Source organism: Dromiciops gliroides, chromosome 6 (genome assembly GCF_019393635.1).
Source record: "Dromiciops gliroides isolate mDroGli1 chromosome 6, mDroGli1.pri, whole genome shotgun sequence".
Classification (NCBI taxonomy): Eukaryota; Metazoa; Chordata; class Mammalia; order Microbiotheria; family Microbiotheriidae; genus Dromiciops; species Dromiciops gliroides.
Window position 1 is genome coordinate 104,554,356 of NC_057866.1, and position 16,702 is coordinate 104,571,057.

At 40.8% G+C, this 16,702-nt stretch overlaps 3 non-coding genes across 3 annotated transcripts; 1 reads left to right on the forward strand and 2 right to left on the reverse strand.

Annotated features, from left to right (window-relative positions):
* Nucleotides 1–6,033: 6,033 nt before the first annotated feature.
* Nucleotides 6,034–6,105, reverse strand: TRNAA-UGC. The gene has a single exon. It is a non-coding gene; the product is annotated as a tRNA-Ala (tRNA).
* Nucleotides 6,106–8,398: 2,293 nt separating this feature from the next.
* TRNAN-AUU lies at nucleotides 8,399–8,472 on the forward strand. Its single transcript has one exon. It is a non-coding gene; the product is annotated as a tRNA-Asn (tRNA).
* Nucleotides 8,473–9,862: 1,390 nt separating this feature from the next.
* TRNAA-CGC lies at nucleotides 9,863–9,934 on the reverse strand. Its single transcript has one exon. It is a non-coding gene; the product is annotated as a tRNA-Ala (tRNA).
* Nucleotides 9,935–16,702: the final 6,768 nt, after the last annotated feature.

A 16,702-nucleotide genomic window follows, 5' to 3' on the forward strand; every position in this document is an offset into this window, starting at 1 on the left:
CACAAGATTCAAGAGAAGCACGAAAAGGTAAACAGGAAAAAGAAGTCATAAGGGATATCAGAAGATTAAATGGGTGAAAGAATATAGAGAATAGAGTAAATTATATGAAGAGGGAGTAGGGTGGAGAGAAATTCAGTTAGCAACAGTAACTGTGAAAAAACTTTTTTTTTAATTAAAAAAAAAATTTTGCAGGGCAATGAGGGTTAAGTGACCTGTCCAGGGTCACACAGCTAGTAAGTGTCAAGTATCTGAGACTGGATTTGAACTTGGGTCCTCCTGAATCCAGGGCCAGTGCTTTATCCACTGTGCCACCTAGCTACCCCATCTAACTCACTTTTGAATGGAGAGATGCAGGTCAAAACAATTTTGGAGTACTACCTCATATTTATTGGATTGGATAATAGGACAGCAGAGGAAAATGACAAATGTTGTAGGGGATATGGAGAAAATGAGACATTAATGCACTGTTGGTAAAATTGTAAACTGATTCAAACATTTTGTAGAACAATTTGGAACTATGGCCAAAGGGCTATAAAACCATGCATAGTCTTTGACCTAGTAATTCCACTACTATGTCAGTATCCAAAAAGAGATAAAAACCAAAATGTTAAATGACCTCTTTGTACAAAAAATATTTATGGCAACCCTTTTCTGGTGCAAAGAATTTGAAATTGAAGAGATACCCATCAATTGGGGAATGACTGAACAAATTGTGGGTTGAAATTATGATGGAACACTATTGTGCTATATGAAATGATGAACAGGATGCTCTCAGAAAAATCTGGAAAGACATATGAGCAGATGCAAAGTGAGATGCACTGTATACAAAATAACAGCAATATTGCAAGATGATCAGCTATGAATGACTTGACTATTCTTGCCAATGCAATGACCCAAGACAACTCTGAAGGACTTATAAAAAATGCAATCCATCTCCAAAGAAAGAATTGATGGTGTCTGAATACAGATTGAAGAATATTTTTTTTAGTTTCTTTTTCTTAAGTTTTTTTGTCTGTTTTCTTTCATAACCTGATTAATATGGAAATGTTTTGCATGAATACACATATATATCTTATTTTGCTTACATTCTTAAGCGGGGCACAGTGAGGGAGGAAGAGAATTTGAAACACAAAGTTTTAAAAATAGATGTTAAAATTGTTTTTACATGTAATTGGGGGAAAATAAAATTCCAAATTAAAAAAAATATCCATTATACTTTCTGTGATCTCCTCTTTTTCTTGTTTAGTTAGATACTCTTCCTCTATCCATAGATATGGCAGGTAAATTTAGCATGCTCCCCTTATTTACTTATAATATTACCCTTTATATATAAATCATGTACTCATTTTAACCTTAAATGGATATATGGTCTGAGATATTGGTCTTTATCTACTGTGATAAAATAATGGAATTTGGCAGATGCCCAGGGGTCCCACCTGATTGATTTAGTATTGTTTGAGAAACCAACTAAGTACCTACTTGGGATGATTAGATATAGGCCACACCTGTCCTGTCCTGAGTGACATATACTGCTAACATCAGCAGGGGGACTAATCTCCACCATCCAGCTTGAAGGACCTCCCTTTTGGGGGAGGGAGAGAAAAAGTAGAAAAGGAGAATGCTGAGGCTAGGCTCCCCCCTTTTCCTGTTGGTGAGCTTCCCAGAGCAGACTGGAGAGGGGCTGCTCAGCTGAGTCCTATAAAAACTACAGACCCCAGGTTGTGAGTTAATAGAAACGAAGCCAGCTCTTTGAATTAGCTGAGCTGGAAGCAACTTTAGGGATTATTTCAGTCTTTGCTAGAGCCAGGGAGCTTATCCATTTTTCTCTTCCCCTATTCCCTTGTCCTTGGCTTTATTAATTTCACCTTTGTCATATATTTTATTCCCATTAATGAAACCTGATTTGTTTGTGGAAAAGAGGCTGTTAATCTTTCTTATTGGCCTGGGAGAAATAACTAAAAAGGGCAGTTTGGAAGGGAGGAAAGTTTGGACCTAGAAGTCCCTCATTATTTTCTGAACCCCAATATTATGGCAAGCCACCCAATTAACTCTTGAGCCACCCAATTAACTCTCCCCATATTAAATTTGGCCCCTACACTAGTTTCTGCCAAACAGCTTTCCAGCTTTCCCAGAAATTTTTGTCAAGTAGTGAGTTCTTACCCAAAAAACTTGGATCTTTGGGTTTATCAAACATTAGATTACTATGGTCATTTACTGCTGTTATCATGTACCTACTCTACTCCACCGATCCACCACTCTATTTCTTAGCCAGTATCAGGTTGTTATGACGGTTAAAGATTTGTGATATAATTTGAAATCTGGTATTGCTCAGCCACCTTCCTTCATAGATTTTTTTTTGTGAGGCAATTGGAGTTAAGTGACTTACCCAGGGTCACACAGCTAGTAAGTGTTAAGTGTCTGAGGCCAGATTTGAACTCAGGTCCTCCTGAATCCAGGGCCTCTGCTTTAGCCACTGTGCCACCTAGCTGCCCCCATTAACTAGTTTTAACTAGATTTGGTTGATTCTCTGAGGTTCTCTAAGTATATCATCATACCAACTGCAAAGAGTGACAGTTTTATGTCCTCATTGCCTATTTTTATTCCTCCAATTTATTTTTATTCTTTTATTGCTAATCTTTCTTCACCCCTGATTTTACTGGGAATGCTTCAAGTTTATCCTTATAGATAAGACTTTCTTTTGGTTTTAGATAGATTCCACTTGTGATTTTAATAAAGGCTCCATTGGGATTCAACTTTAAGGAGGACAAGTGAATGTAGTAGGATATAGTGAATGCAAAGGTAATGGGCTTACCTTCTAGGGGCTCCTTTCCTGGCAACTAAATGGATTAATGGAAGAGACACCACCCAGGGTGCTTTGAAAAGGTCAAGGCATTTCTTTTCAAAGATAATCAGTAAATTGACCTTATTAATAAGGGGGGAAAGTTTGACATGATCAAAGCATATGGCATGGTTGAGATAGATTCTATAGGATCAGGGAGACCATCTATTCCAACCATTCCCTTTACCTTCATTTTATAGATGAGGAAAATGAGCCCAGAGACTTTCAGTGATTGGTACCAATTTATATAAGGAGAAAGTGTGAGAGCCATGATTCAAATTTAGTTGCCCTACCTCAAAATACAGCAAGTTTTTAAATGGCTGTGCTCCCTCTTCAGATGTTTCAGCAGTAAATTTCTTTGACAGTCAATAGTGGGGAAAGAAAAGAAAGGTATTTGCCTCAATGGATTTTATGCTGATTATAAGACTTCCAAAGATTATGGCCCAATAAGGCCAATACAAAAAAAAAAAAAAGGCACTATTGAGGTTTACTGAAATATATCCATCTGCCTCCAAACTCCCAAAATTTTAACTTTATCAAAAGGCCAAAAGAGTAATCGGACTGTGGGATCTGCTCTCTAAACTCCATTACCTGTCAAGTGAAGAATAAAATTCCTGGTCTTTCTTTGATGTGCTATACAATCAGATTCTATCATAACTTTAAAAAAAAAACACCCCACAATACAGTATGTCATGCCTTTTCATACATGAGTTTAAAAAAAAAATCAGGTTCCCAAGTAAAAGATGACCGATCTATGGTTAGACAGCAGTGTGCCTGGAAAAGTTATTCAAGTTTTGGTGGACCATATGACTGATATGGGTTAACAGTATGATATAAGAATGAAAGGGGGCAGCTAGGTGTGCCTCAAACATCCAGGGCCATCGGCAGTAGTCCTGTTGGATGTATTGCCACTCAATTCAGATGGCTCTGAAGGAAGGAGTGAAGCTGGTGACTTTGCAAAGTGAACAGCCCTGCCTCACTTAAATTCAATTCACTGAAAGTCATGACATCACCTCCTGGTGTTGTGGTCCTCTTCCAGAATGAAGGACAAACAAGAGCCAAAATGCTTAAGACAATATTGGGTTGCCTTAAGAGAGATGTTGCTTCCAGGAGTAAGCGGATGTTGTGTACTGTGCCCTAGTCAGAATATATCTGTTGAATAGTGTTGACTTATGAAAACTAAAGTTGAGAAGGATGTGAACAAACTGGAGACTCTCCAAAGAGGTCACCAGGGTGTTAAAAGCCCTTAAGTCTACCTCATAGGACAACCACTTGAAGGAAATGAAGATATTTAGCCTAGAAGGGAGACATACCATGGGGGACATGACTGATTTCTTCAAGTATCTGAAGGACTCCTAGACTTGCTTTTTTTTTCCTACCACAAACAATAGAAATAGAAACAACAGTAGCATTTTCAGAGAGGCAAATTTAAGCTTGATTTCTGAAAATCTTCCTAACAATTACAGCTAGAAATAGGTGAAATGGGCTTCCTTTAAGATTAGTTCCTCTCATCCCCACTGAATGGCCATTTGCAAATAAGTTAGAGATTCCTTTTGGTTAAGCAGTGAACTAGATGGCTTCTGGAACCTTTACAACTTAAAATGTCCATGATTTTGTATTGTTTTCATATCTGGGCAGCACATTTAAAAAAGACTTTAGAGTATTAGGTGATGCACAGAGAGAGGAAAGCAGGGGAGAAAAAGGACTCCAGGTGGTGCCAAAAGCTGATAGAAACATAAAAGGAACTCAGGGCATTTGTGCTTAGGAAGAGTTGATTTAGGACATGATAACTTTTTCAAGGTGAAAGAAGGATTAGATTAATTCCACTTGGCTGCCACCTGAATTTTTGGAAATGTTAAATTGGAAAGACAGAAGTGTTTATGTGGATTTAAAGTGAATTCCCCATGCTAGGAGTCTGCATTTATTCCAACAAGAAACATCGCAAGGAAAGAGTATGTCAATCAGCTCTGCCTTTGAGAGCTCACATCCAGGCAATTCGGGCTCAGGAATCCTGGGCGCAGCAGACCTCCAGCTATATGAAGGAGCAGAAAAGAAAAGATTCAGTCCAGGGGCGCCTAAAGGTACCAGAAAGGAAGGGGATAGAGTAGCCTTGGAAAGAAAGGGACCCTTTGAGGAAGAAGGGAGAACATCAAGACACAGGGGAGGGAGAGGGAAGAAAGGGAGGGAAGGGAGGGAGAGACGGAGGGAGGAAGGGAGGGAGAGAGAGAGGAGGGAGAGAGGTAGGGATGGAGAGAGAAGGAGGGAGGGAGGGAGAGAGACAGACTGAGACTCAGTCTGTTAAGGAGAATTAAGCTTCTACACCTGGATCTAACTATGACGTTTGGTTAGAGCACTGGCCCTGAAGTTAGGAAAACCTGAGTTTAAATCTAACCTCAGACACTTACTTGCTGTGATTCTGGGCAAATCACTTAACCCCAATACCCTTAAACATCCAGAGCCATCTCCAGTTGTCCTGATATATAAGTTGCCACTGGACCCAGAGGAGAGAGTGAGGTTGCTGACTTTACACAGCCCTCCCTCACTTGAATCCAATTCACTGCAAGTCATGATATCCTTTTCGAGAAGGAGGGACAAACAACAATGACGTTATGAAATCGGAAGTGCAGGCGATGGGAGGAGGTTTTACCAAACCTTACCTGCCTCTAGTCTTTCTGACTTTCTTGGTGATTAGATCATATAACTGAACACCTCCCCAGAAGGCTTGAACAGCCTTGAAGAACCGCGGAGTGCTTTCTTCATTCTTAACTTCGCTTCGTTTTCTGGCCACAATCCCCCTTCACTCTGCGCTCCACTAATGAGCAGAAGCAGTTTTCTGTTGCTTCAGGTGCATTCTTTTGACGCCGCAGGAGAGAACTTTTAAATTCAAACCAGGGCAAAGGAAAAACGCCGCACTCTTCAGGGTAATTATTGGGATGTAGGGAACTTAAATTAGTCTTCTGTTTACACTTTCACCTAACGTTGATGTAACAGAGGTGCTTTAAAAAGTTTAAAATTCAAGGAACTCCTCTTCACTGGAGCTTTTTATTCTCCAGAAATCAATCTTCAGACTTCGTATTCAGACCTTCCTCTAGGGTTGGGAGGGGAAACATAGTGACCGGAAGGAGCGGGGACTGTTGAATCCAAACCTCCTAGTGTATTGTACAAGGTAAATTGGCTTAAAGGAAAACACTCAATGGAGATGCCGGGGATCGAACCCGGGGCCTCACACATGCAAAGCGTGCGCTCTACCACTGAGCTACATCCCCTTCCTCCGAGTACTTGCTCTTTCCCTTCTATTTAGTATTTATGGGATTTTTTTTTTAATCGTGTCATTAAGCTAGGTGAAGTTGGTATTCTTTCAATATCCTGATAGTATCCTCAAAGAACATGCGAGGTCACCGCTGATATGGAAACAAAAACACCATTTCCCTCCATCCTTCCCCTGAGTTCTGAGTTTTTTCCATGGAAACACTAAAACCCCACAAAATCTGAACTTCACTTGGGGGGACACTGAAGGTTTTTGAGCAAAGCAAACTTTGTTTTTGTCAATTTTGTGTCCAACTCTTCGTGACTCCATTTGGAATTTTCTTGGCAAACGCTTTACTATTTCCTTCTCCAGTTCAGTAAACAGAGTTAAGTGACTTGCCCAGGATCACGCAGCTAAGGCCGACTTTGAACTCAGGTCCTCCTAACTCCAGGGCATTCTATCCAGTGCACGACCTAGCTGTCCGAAAGAAACTTTATTCTGTGTGAATGGAAAGGGAAAAAAATTCCAAAACTGAACGCTGTGTAATTATAAAGCTCAAGCTTCAGTCAGAAGAGACAAGAACATGAATTCTCTTCTTTGCAGGAGTTTTAGGACTATGAACCTAAATAAATACACGTATGTGTATATATATACGTGTGTACACAAACATATATGTGTGTGTATATGGGGGGGAGACAGAGAGAGAGACAGAGACATAGAGAAAGAGACAGAGGAAGAGTGACAGAGAGGGAGAGAGGGAAAGATTGAATAGGTTCTATGATTGGTTAGTTTTGCGGCACCGCTTTTCCCCCTTTTAAATTCTTTGTTACTAGGGATGGTTCACCAGAGAGGAGACAAAAGGAATAATTAGGAAGAGCAAGGGAGGTAAAACCAAAGATAAACAAGAAAACTTCGAATTTAAGAAAAGAAGCTTTAAAAAGAAAAGAAAAGAAAAGAAAAGAAAAGAAGCTTTATCCTGGCAACAGAGCAAGGACAGAGAGGGTATGGGAAGATCCCTTGGGAAGATACATAACCTATGAGAGATGATGGAGAAAGGAGAATCAGTGGTCTGCCGTCTGGTACTTTTATTTACCAAGTTTCCCACGAGGTTCCCATGTCCTTAGCCTTCAGTCTTCATCTCCCTTCAGCTCTTAGCCACTTTGAGCTCTATTCGCCATCCCCTCTGCTCTCTGCTTCCCCACACTCTCCTAGAAGTTCTGTGTCCTTTCGTGGGTCCTCCTAGACCCCTTAATGTTCTGGTATGCTTTCTCAGCCTTCTCTTTATTCTCTTCCTGGGTAACAGTGGAACCCCGCAGATGGAAAGAGGAACTGAGTTCTTACTAGGTGTGGGAGGGACGAAAATACAAGCCTTCAATCTGATCTTAAATCCGCGGAGGCGGTGGGGACTTCTCCATGGAGACTTCTTGGTAAATTGAACTCTAGTGTGGAGAGCAAAAAGTGAGGGCATTATGGAGTCGAGCAATGGGGAAAGACGTGGGGGATAACCCGAAGAAGCGGAAGACAAGAGAAGCTGGTTAGTAAAACACTTTGGTAATTATGAATCTGCTTTGCAGAGTCCAAGAGAAACCAACACTTCAGGAATAAAAAAAACGGACCTGGGAAAAAGGCTGGAGCCACTGTCCCTTTGGCTAATAAGCGTTCAAGGGCACTAATGATAGAGATACAGAAAACTGCTCTTTTTGGTCGAGTTACAGCACACCCAGGCCTAGAGGGGATAGCGTGTACCTTGTCTCCAAGGTCCACTGGGCATGGCTGCACTGGGCACCCTGACGAGACTGTTGTGGGCAGGCCGAGATCAACCTCAAAGGAGTCGAAAAGGAAAAGACAAGTCTCCCATTCTAGGACGCGAAACTAGAGAAGGAAATTGGCAGCCCGACTTCCTCTTTGCATCCTACTCCGCTGCCCAGCCCTGAGTGGCTGGCCTCTAGAAGGCATCTGCTCCAGGTTGTCCCCCTCACCCCCAATCGGAAGAGCTGCCTGGCGGCTTACAGAGGGTTTCGGGGTACTAGAGTTTTTAGTTAGGCAGCTCTCTTTGGGCACCAAGGTAAGGAGGGTCCGAATAGCTAGTTTCGCGCATCCCAGGATCCCAGGAGGAAAGACTTGTCCCCTGGTTCTTAATTTGGAATCTTGTTGGGTTTGACTTTGCTCCATATTCATATTGACACTTTGCTGTCTCCTTGAGGTTCCCCTGGAAAGGCGATAATATAATCCATAGTCACTAAACCTTTGCCATTTAAAGAGTTACTTTTTTATCTCTAGTTTGAATTTAACTAAAATTACATAGATATCTGGTCTCTGTGGTGCAGTTGGTTAGCGCGTTTGGCTATTAACTGAGAGGTTAGTGGTTCAAGCCCACTCAGGGACATTTATACATTTTCCTGAATGTTGCCTTCGTCCCGCCTCTTGTTTCTCCTTTTCTTAAATATAATTCGGACCACTAATGTGTGAACCCCTGAATGAGGAAACTCCCCCTCTTTCAATGCAAGTAAGTACCATTTCATTATTAATTAATAAAATTAATTATTAGGCGTTCACCATAGTAAAATTTGAATTGTTTTTTTTTTTAATTAAAAGAGACATTCTCTCATCTAAAAGAGCTTTTATTGTATTAGGGAAGACAACACACTTGGGAAATTGGTGACGAGGGAGGAGTGTTTTGTTCTGGGGAGTGGAGGGGAGAATTGGAGGCTGTGGGTTGGAAGAATAAACCTCATCCCAGGCTATAGGTACGTACTGAAATGGCGTAGGTGGATGGCAGTATGGAAGTGTAGCTAAAGTATGACCCTGATGTCTAGGGACAACCATTAAGCATCCTGGACTAAGGGCCTTCATTTGTTCCCAGTCTCCAGTCACTGAGACTGGACCCTACAGCAGAAGATCCAATGATTAGTGGATGATCATCCCCAGGAGCTATGTCCTGGGTTTTTGAAGATGGCGTGTGGAAGGTCGAGTCGGGTTGGGTGCGTCTTAGAGAGTTACCCAGAGCCCTGAAGGGTTGTGACTTGCCTGCCATGGTTACACAACTACTATGTATTGGAATAAGGCCTTAATGACTCTCAAGATCTGAATCCTTATCCAATGGTACACATAGCCCCTCTGTTTGGTGGCCCCTGGAACCTTTAACTCAATTTGTCCAAAACCGAGAACATTATTTACATTACCACCACTCCCCCAGAAACCTGTTCGGATGTCTTCCTTATTTCTGTCTGTGTCACCCACTTAGCCAGTCTCTTCATGTATCTAATGGATGCAGTAGACAAGGGAGACAAACACTTTAGAGAATGAAAGGGACCATATCAAGGACAGACCCTTGGGAGAAAACAAAATAAGGGGTAGGGAAAAGTATGAGGAGCTCCTTGGAGAGACAGAAAGATAGGAAGAGAACTGGAAGAGTGGGATTGATGTCTCTAAAGCAGAAAGATATTCCTGTATGTCGGTTGTGGCTGCCTCAAATTAGGAAGGACACTGACGTGAGTGAGCATGGGCGAGTTAATTAACCACTCAGGGTCCCAAGCAACTCTTAGAGTCGCTGATCCGAATTAGCAGAACTTTCAGCATTTGGGAGTTTAGTACGTTTCAGGACCGAAAATACCACTCACAAGTTGAGCAAAGAACTGTATATGGCACTGGAAATGACAGAAGCATGTTAATGTGTGTGGGTCAATTCTAGCAAACTGGAAATATATAGCTTGGAGAGATCTAGGGATTCGCATTTTTCAAGGAAATGTTGCCACACAAAAAACTATTATTAAAGCTGGAGATGCCGGGGATCGAACCCGGGGCCTCATACATGCGAAGCATGCGCTCTACCACTGAGCTACATCCCCAACAACGAGAAAGGATGCTGAACGAGAGCCTCAGATGTGCTCTATGTGGTGCTCCCGAACGGTCAATTTTGTATTTCTACCTTCTTGATCATAGAACCACAGAACTGACTGACTGTTGGTTGCTATGGACAGAGGATTACAGTGGAAGAGGAGGTGGTTTGGATCGTTAGAACGGCCTCTCTCAGTCGGATCTGCAGATATCCAATTTCATTCAATTTTGTTAAAAATCCTGGTTACAATAAGAAAGACAAATAAAATCGCGACCTAAAGAAAGAAAATGGAACCGAGGGAATGTATCAGGAAACTGGATTCCGGCTGACATTCACTAGCAGAGGAAGAAAAGCCATTGTTTTGGTCGGGAATCGAACCCGTATAATCAAACAACATATTGCCACCAACACAGACGCTATTTCATTCACAGCTCAGAGGAAAAGGTTGAAGTAAAGAGTTAGTGTGCTCACTTGCCTCCCCTCCCCCAACACTCCTTTCACTCCGAGCTCTTCCATTTATGCTCCGGCTCCTTGCCCCTGGTTTCTGTTCTCCAGAGGAATCCTTTAACCCCCTATGAGGACAGCCAAGGTGTGCAACGTGTAGAATTGTAGCAGCCCTCACAGGCAGGAAAACCTGTTTTCAAGAACTGGCTTTGTCATATAGGAGCTGTGTGACCAAGGAAAAGTCACTTATCCTCTTCTCAGTTCCCTTCTCATCTCTCCCCTCTTACCTCCAACAGTTTTCTAAGATCGTAAATTATATGAGTTGCAGAAATCTGCATCAGTGGGGAGTTCCCACACCTGGAGCTCCCTACTTCTATAAGGTCACAGGTCTGGACCACCTCAGCAAAGGAACACAAAATTAGATGATTCTGCTTTTTGGATCGGCTATTAAGACCTATTGTCTTCCTAGTTCCCTCCCTGGAGAAGGGAGGAAGTTTTGGGGAGGAACTGACGGTACCCAGCTCTTCTAACTTTTTTTTTTTCTTCCATGACAGATTTTGCCCAAATTTCACTCTGGTCTGCCAGACCTTCTCTAAGACTTAGTAGCCTTAACCTGCACTGGGGAATTAGAGGCCAAAAACGGTCTGGTTGTTTCTTAGTTTCTTAGGATCCTTTTGAGTGAAGCCAGAGTTCTTTGTCCCCTCAAGTTCATCAGGAATAGATCCTTTCTTAGAAGTGTAAGAGTGAAAGTGTCAAAGATGACAACCCACTTAAAATGTCTACCCAAACCACACAACAACAGGCCTACTGAATTAAATAATGGACCAAGCAAAAAATATTTCAGCTAAGTGTTTCAGGACTTATATTTAGAATGATTGAGGAGATTGGCCATACACTTTGGGGCTTCTAGAAAATTAGCAAGCTAGCTTACATTTGAGAATTGCAATGTCTGGCTGAAGTGGGATGGAATTAGGGTCACATTTATCTGAGTTGTCCCAAAAGAATTACAAGACTCAGTGACTCAGTTTCCCAAGTTTTATTGCAATACTGAGTGACCACAGGGAGAGAACCAGAAAAGTAGAAAGGTGTCTCTGGAATAGTGAAAGAAAAGATAGTTATATTTATAGTGTGGATAAACTGATTATCAGTCTCATTATAATAATCTCCACTTTAGGGAGGTACAGGGGAGGGCCTATCCTAATTTGGAGTTCCTGGGGTCTTGAGCCAAACCCCAACCAAGGAGGTGTGTTTTGGGGGTTTATATGTCATAAGGTGAATCTGGGGATAAATTTGGCCTTTTCTGCACATGTGTCTTTCGGATTCCCATGGCTAGTTTCAAAATATCTTCATTTTTCATTATGATTTCTATACCCTGTCAGTGTATCATTGTGTATCATTGTGTATCATTGTTATAGTTAAGGACCTGCCTCTTTATGTTCTTGTTATCAGTGCTGATTTATGTGGTTAAGAGAACCTAGGCCCTGACTTGTTTCCCAAATCTTAAGTTATCCATTAACTGGAGTCTGAATCCCTTTTAGAGCTCATATCTGAATTAGAGCTTGGGTCTCAGGTTTTTCTGTTAACCCCTTTTTTGCCTCCTACATCATTTCCTCCATCATGGCCAGCCAGTGGTGTAAAAAGTCCCAGCTGAGAGGAAGTTGCTTAGGGGATGGGAGTAGAGTTCCTCTGTTTCCCTACAACCACCAACAAAGAATGACCTTGTAGACTTCAAAGGGTCAGATAATTTGGGCTTATTATTTCCCAGCAGCATCCCAAATAATGGTTACTGGTTCTAGTGTTTGCATGTAGAGCCAAGGAGAAAATAGAAGAAAAACATCTTCAGAACTCTAGAAAGCCCAGCAGAACATTATACAATACCTAAAGGGAACATCTTGAATACGTTATAAAAAAGCACTTCCAGGACCTATAAATTACCTCCTTTGCCACATGTGCTCCAACACTGAACCCGCTTCCTCTTGGACTCTGTATGTACTTTTTTTTTTTTCAATGAGGCAGTTGGGGTTAAGTGACTTGCCCAGGGTCACACAGCTAGTAAGTGTCAAGGGTCTGAGGCCGAATTTGAACTCAGGTCCTCCTGAATCCAGGGACAGTGCTCTATCCACTGCGCCACCTGGCTGCCCCTTTGTATGTACTTTTTTTTTAAATAGAATTTTATTTTCAAAAATATATGTAAAAACAAATTTTAACACCAATTTTTAAAAAAATTGTGTTCCAACTTCTCTTCCTCCTCCATTCCCACTCCCCACCCACTAGAACTCAAGCATTTCAAAATAAGTTATACATGAGTAGTCATGGAAAACATTCCCATATTAGCTAGGTTGTGAGAGAAAACAGTCTAAAAAACTCCCAAAACTTCAGCTACCTTGACTCTTTTTTTTTTTACATATAAGGTATTTTATTTTTTCCGTTACATGTAAAGATAGTTCTCAACTTTTGTTTATACAAGCTTTACAATTTCAGATTTTTCTCCCTCCCTCTCCTCCCTCCCCCCTCCCCTAGACAGCAGGTAATCTGATATAGGTTATATCTATATATCTATATATCATATCCATATACATATAGATAGATATATATTTTGTATGTACTTTTGATAAAATGTATTGAAGTTTTGGAGGTGGAGGTTGAGTGTATATGTACTAATTGTTCCTATTATATCACCTTAGTAATTACCCTATTCTAAAAGCTAACAAATCCAGGTTGACTAATTTATATCAAGTGATAATCTCAAAGGAAACACGTGGATTGGGGCTCATGAGCTATAATAATATGGGAAAACTCCACCCCTTCTGGATTGCTCCATGGAACCTGAGGGAAACAGCTGACTTTTAAGGGCTTAATTTACCAGTGAGGGTGGAGATTGAAACAGTGGCCCTGGAAGCTCAGAAGGGGTGGCAATAGATTGACAATATTATACCTTATCTATTAAAGCTTTTCTCCTGTGGCTACAGGCACAGCATCCCTGGGCACCCAGTGGGGGAAAAGCCAACTACAGTTACCAAGCTAAATTTGGTTCCTTTTTTATCTTCTCCTAATGGTTAGAGAGAGAGAGAGAGAGATTAAGTGCCCTTTCCCAGAAAAGATCCTTCATGTCTTTATCTCAAGAATAAATACTTTACATGATTATTTTTGTCATTAGAATCAGCATTCATACAGATCTCCTAGGTCATCTACTTCAGTGTGACAGATCAGAACACTCTACAACATTCCCTAAAAGTGTCTAGCTACCCTGACCTCCGGAGGTAACCCATTCCACTTTGGTGATAGCTCCGTTTTAAGGAAATTTCCCCCTAAAGGGAGAAATTTGACTTTTTTAAACTTTCATTTATTGCTCTTAATTTTGCCTTTTGGGGCCAAGAAGAAAAAGTACTTAAAGATAATTATGACCTTCTTAAGTCTTTTTTACTCTAGGCTATGCTTCTATGCTTTTCTTTTCTATCCTATTCTCTCTCTCTCTCTCTCTCTCTCTCTCTCTCTCTCTCTCTCTCTCTCTCTCTCTCTCTCTCTCTCTCCCTCTCTCTCCCTGCCTCCCTCCCTCCCTCTCTTTCTTTCACCAGGCAAAACCAGTTGATGGAGGAGGGTACAACAGGTTAACAGATAACCTATCAATAGTACCTAAAATGGTTAACAGAGAAACTGAGGTTTGAGTTTTTATCAACTGTAACCAAGAGGGTTCCCTATCAACCAACACCATCAACAGAAGCTTAGGGAAGGTAACCAGGGACCATTAACCATTAATAGCCATTAATATTCCTAGATGACAGGACACCTAGAAACCAGATCTTAAAGTAAAGAAATATAATAAAGAGACCCTTGGGTTCTGACAAGTTTAAACAAGCTTTAGGAACATGTGCAAAAAGGACCAAATGTGTCCTTAAGTTCACCTAATGACACTGAAATCCCCAAAACAAACCCCTAGTGAAAAAGGTACCTGCCTTGGAGGACATCTTAGGACCCCAGGAAGTCCAAAATAGGATGTGAACCTGCCCTGAACCTCCCACAAGGAGGAGATTAAGATAATGAGGAAATAACCTACTTTTCTCACTATAAATATAACCATTTCCATCTCCCTATTTGAGACACCTATCTCCTTTGGACGATTCTCCCTGTGGCCTCACAGTCTTTTAATAAAACTTGGGAAACTGAGGCACTGAGTCTTGTAATTCTTTGGGATGCCTCGTGATCAATTTGATCAATTAAATCCATCCCTACAACAGAGTGAGTTACCTTATTCTTTTTTCTAGATTTATGTTGGTTTTGTTTGCTTTTTAAATTTATGAAGTAAATTGTTTTTAAATTTTATTTTATTTTTAATATATGGAATAAAACAATCATCTCCATAACATACTATAATAAAAAAGATGATTGCACATAGAAGTGCAACTCTACTATGCACAACTTGATATTCCTTTCAAATATACAACAAAAATATCATGGTTTATTTATTATCATCAATTTCTTTTTTCACCTTTTTTTCTTCCCTACCCTGGGCAGCTAGGTGGCACAGTGAATAAAGCGCTGGCCTTGGATTCAAGAGGACCTAAGTTCAAATCTGGCTTCAAACACTTGATACTTACTAGCTCTGTGACCCTGGGCAAGTCACTTAACCCTCATTGCCCCGCAAAAAACCCCCAAACAAACAAAAAAAAGTTCTTCACAAGAAGATGAAAACATTTTTAAAAGCCTCTAGGAGAGAGGTTAAAAGTATTGATCAAGGGGCAGCTAGGTGGCACATAGGTGGAAAGAGCACCGGCCCTGGAGTCAGGAGTACCTGAGTTCAGGTCTGGCCTCAGACACTTAACACTTACTAGCTGTGTGACCCTGGGCAAGTTACTTAACCCCAATTGCCTGACCTAAAAAAAAAAAGTAATGATCAAGGACTTTCTCTGGGTTTTCCAGTAATTAGTTCCAGCAGAGTCTTCGAGGTGACTTTGAATCCTTCTAGTGTGAATAGTTAAGTCCAACTCTTGAGAGTGATTATGGATCTCGTGACAATTAAAAATATGAGACAAAGTTTCTGGGTAATTTAAACATTTTATTAATTGACCATCAGGTTATTAATAAAACAAGGTCTATTGGCTGTCTCTCTAAGACCAAAGACCCCTAATGGCAGTGGGGTCTCAGTTTATATACCTTTCTAACTGTAGGAGGCTCATCACATAGCAATCAACTCTAATTGGTTGACGTGATTTGGAGATGTGTTATATTAAAAATGAAGTCTTCGGATACATGACTCAGGTCACTCAAAGGCAGAAGCAGGTCACTAAAATCTTGTTAAGAATGACATCAGAGAAAGAATGTAAGACTCTCACCCAAACTGATCAGAGGACAATAGTTTCCACCTAGATGTGGTTGTACAAGCCAAATATCAGTAAAGTCCTTCAGTTATCTAGATAAATGGATTTCTCTCCATCCAAGACTCCTTTGGCTCAGATAAATTTTACTTTCAAGGAGAATTTGCCTTTGAAGTCAGGGGAGGAGGGATAAGGACTAAGAAAGAAGGGGAGATCACTGGGTCCCCAAAGATATTAATAAATATTTCTCACAATCTCCTTTAGTAGCCTCTACAGTGTTATAGAGTATATGTAATTAATACAAGATTAACTGAAGTACTTTACTATCTATTCAGAATCTCTCTTATAAATCAATCAAAAAAAAGAAGAAAAAAACTGCAAAGGGGGAAGCTTGGTGGTGAAGTGGATAAAGCACCAGCCCGGGATTTAGAAGGACCTGAGTTCAAATTCGGCCTTAGACACTTGACACTTACTAGCTGTGTGACCCTGGGCAAGTCACTTAACCCTCATTGTCCCAGCCCCCCCCCCCAAACAATCAGAAGTTAATATCACATTAAGCAAACTGCTGGAAAGTATGGAGTCTATAAAAACCATCTGCTAAATTGTAGATGGATTACTGTCTGAGTTACAGAGGAAAATGTTCACACCATTGAAATCATAGTTATTTGAAGCCATATTGTCTAAATAGGGATAGCAACAAAAGGTGTAATTTCCTTCATATAGTGAATTCTCAAATAAAGAAAACCCTTCTACCAATGCAGGTCAAAACCTCCTCCCTAATTTATTGCCTTAGAGAACTTCAGAGAGTTGTGAGAGGTTAAATAACTTGTCCAGGGTCACAAAGCCTGTGTTTGTTAGAGCAGGCATTTGTGTGTGTGTGGGGGGTTAATCATAAAAGTATTTTATTATTTTCCAGTTTCATGTAAAGTTTTCAACATTTGTTTTCATAAGATTTTTAGTTCCAAATTTTTCTCTCTCCCTCCTTCCCTTTCTTTCCTCCCCCCTCCCTAAGACAGAAAGCA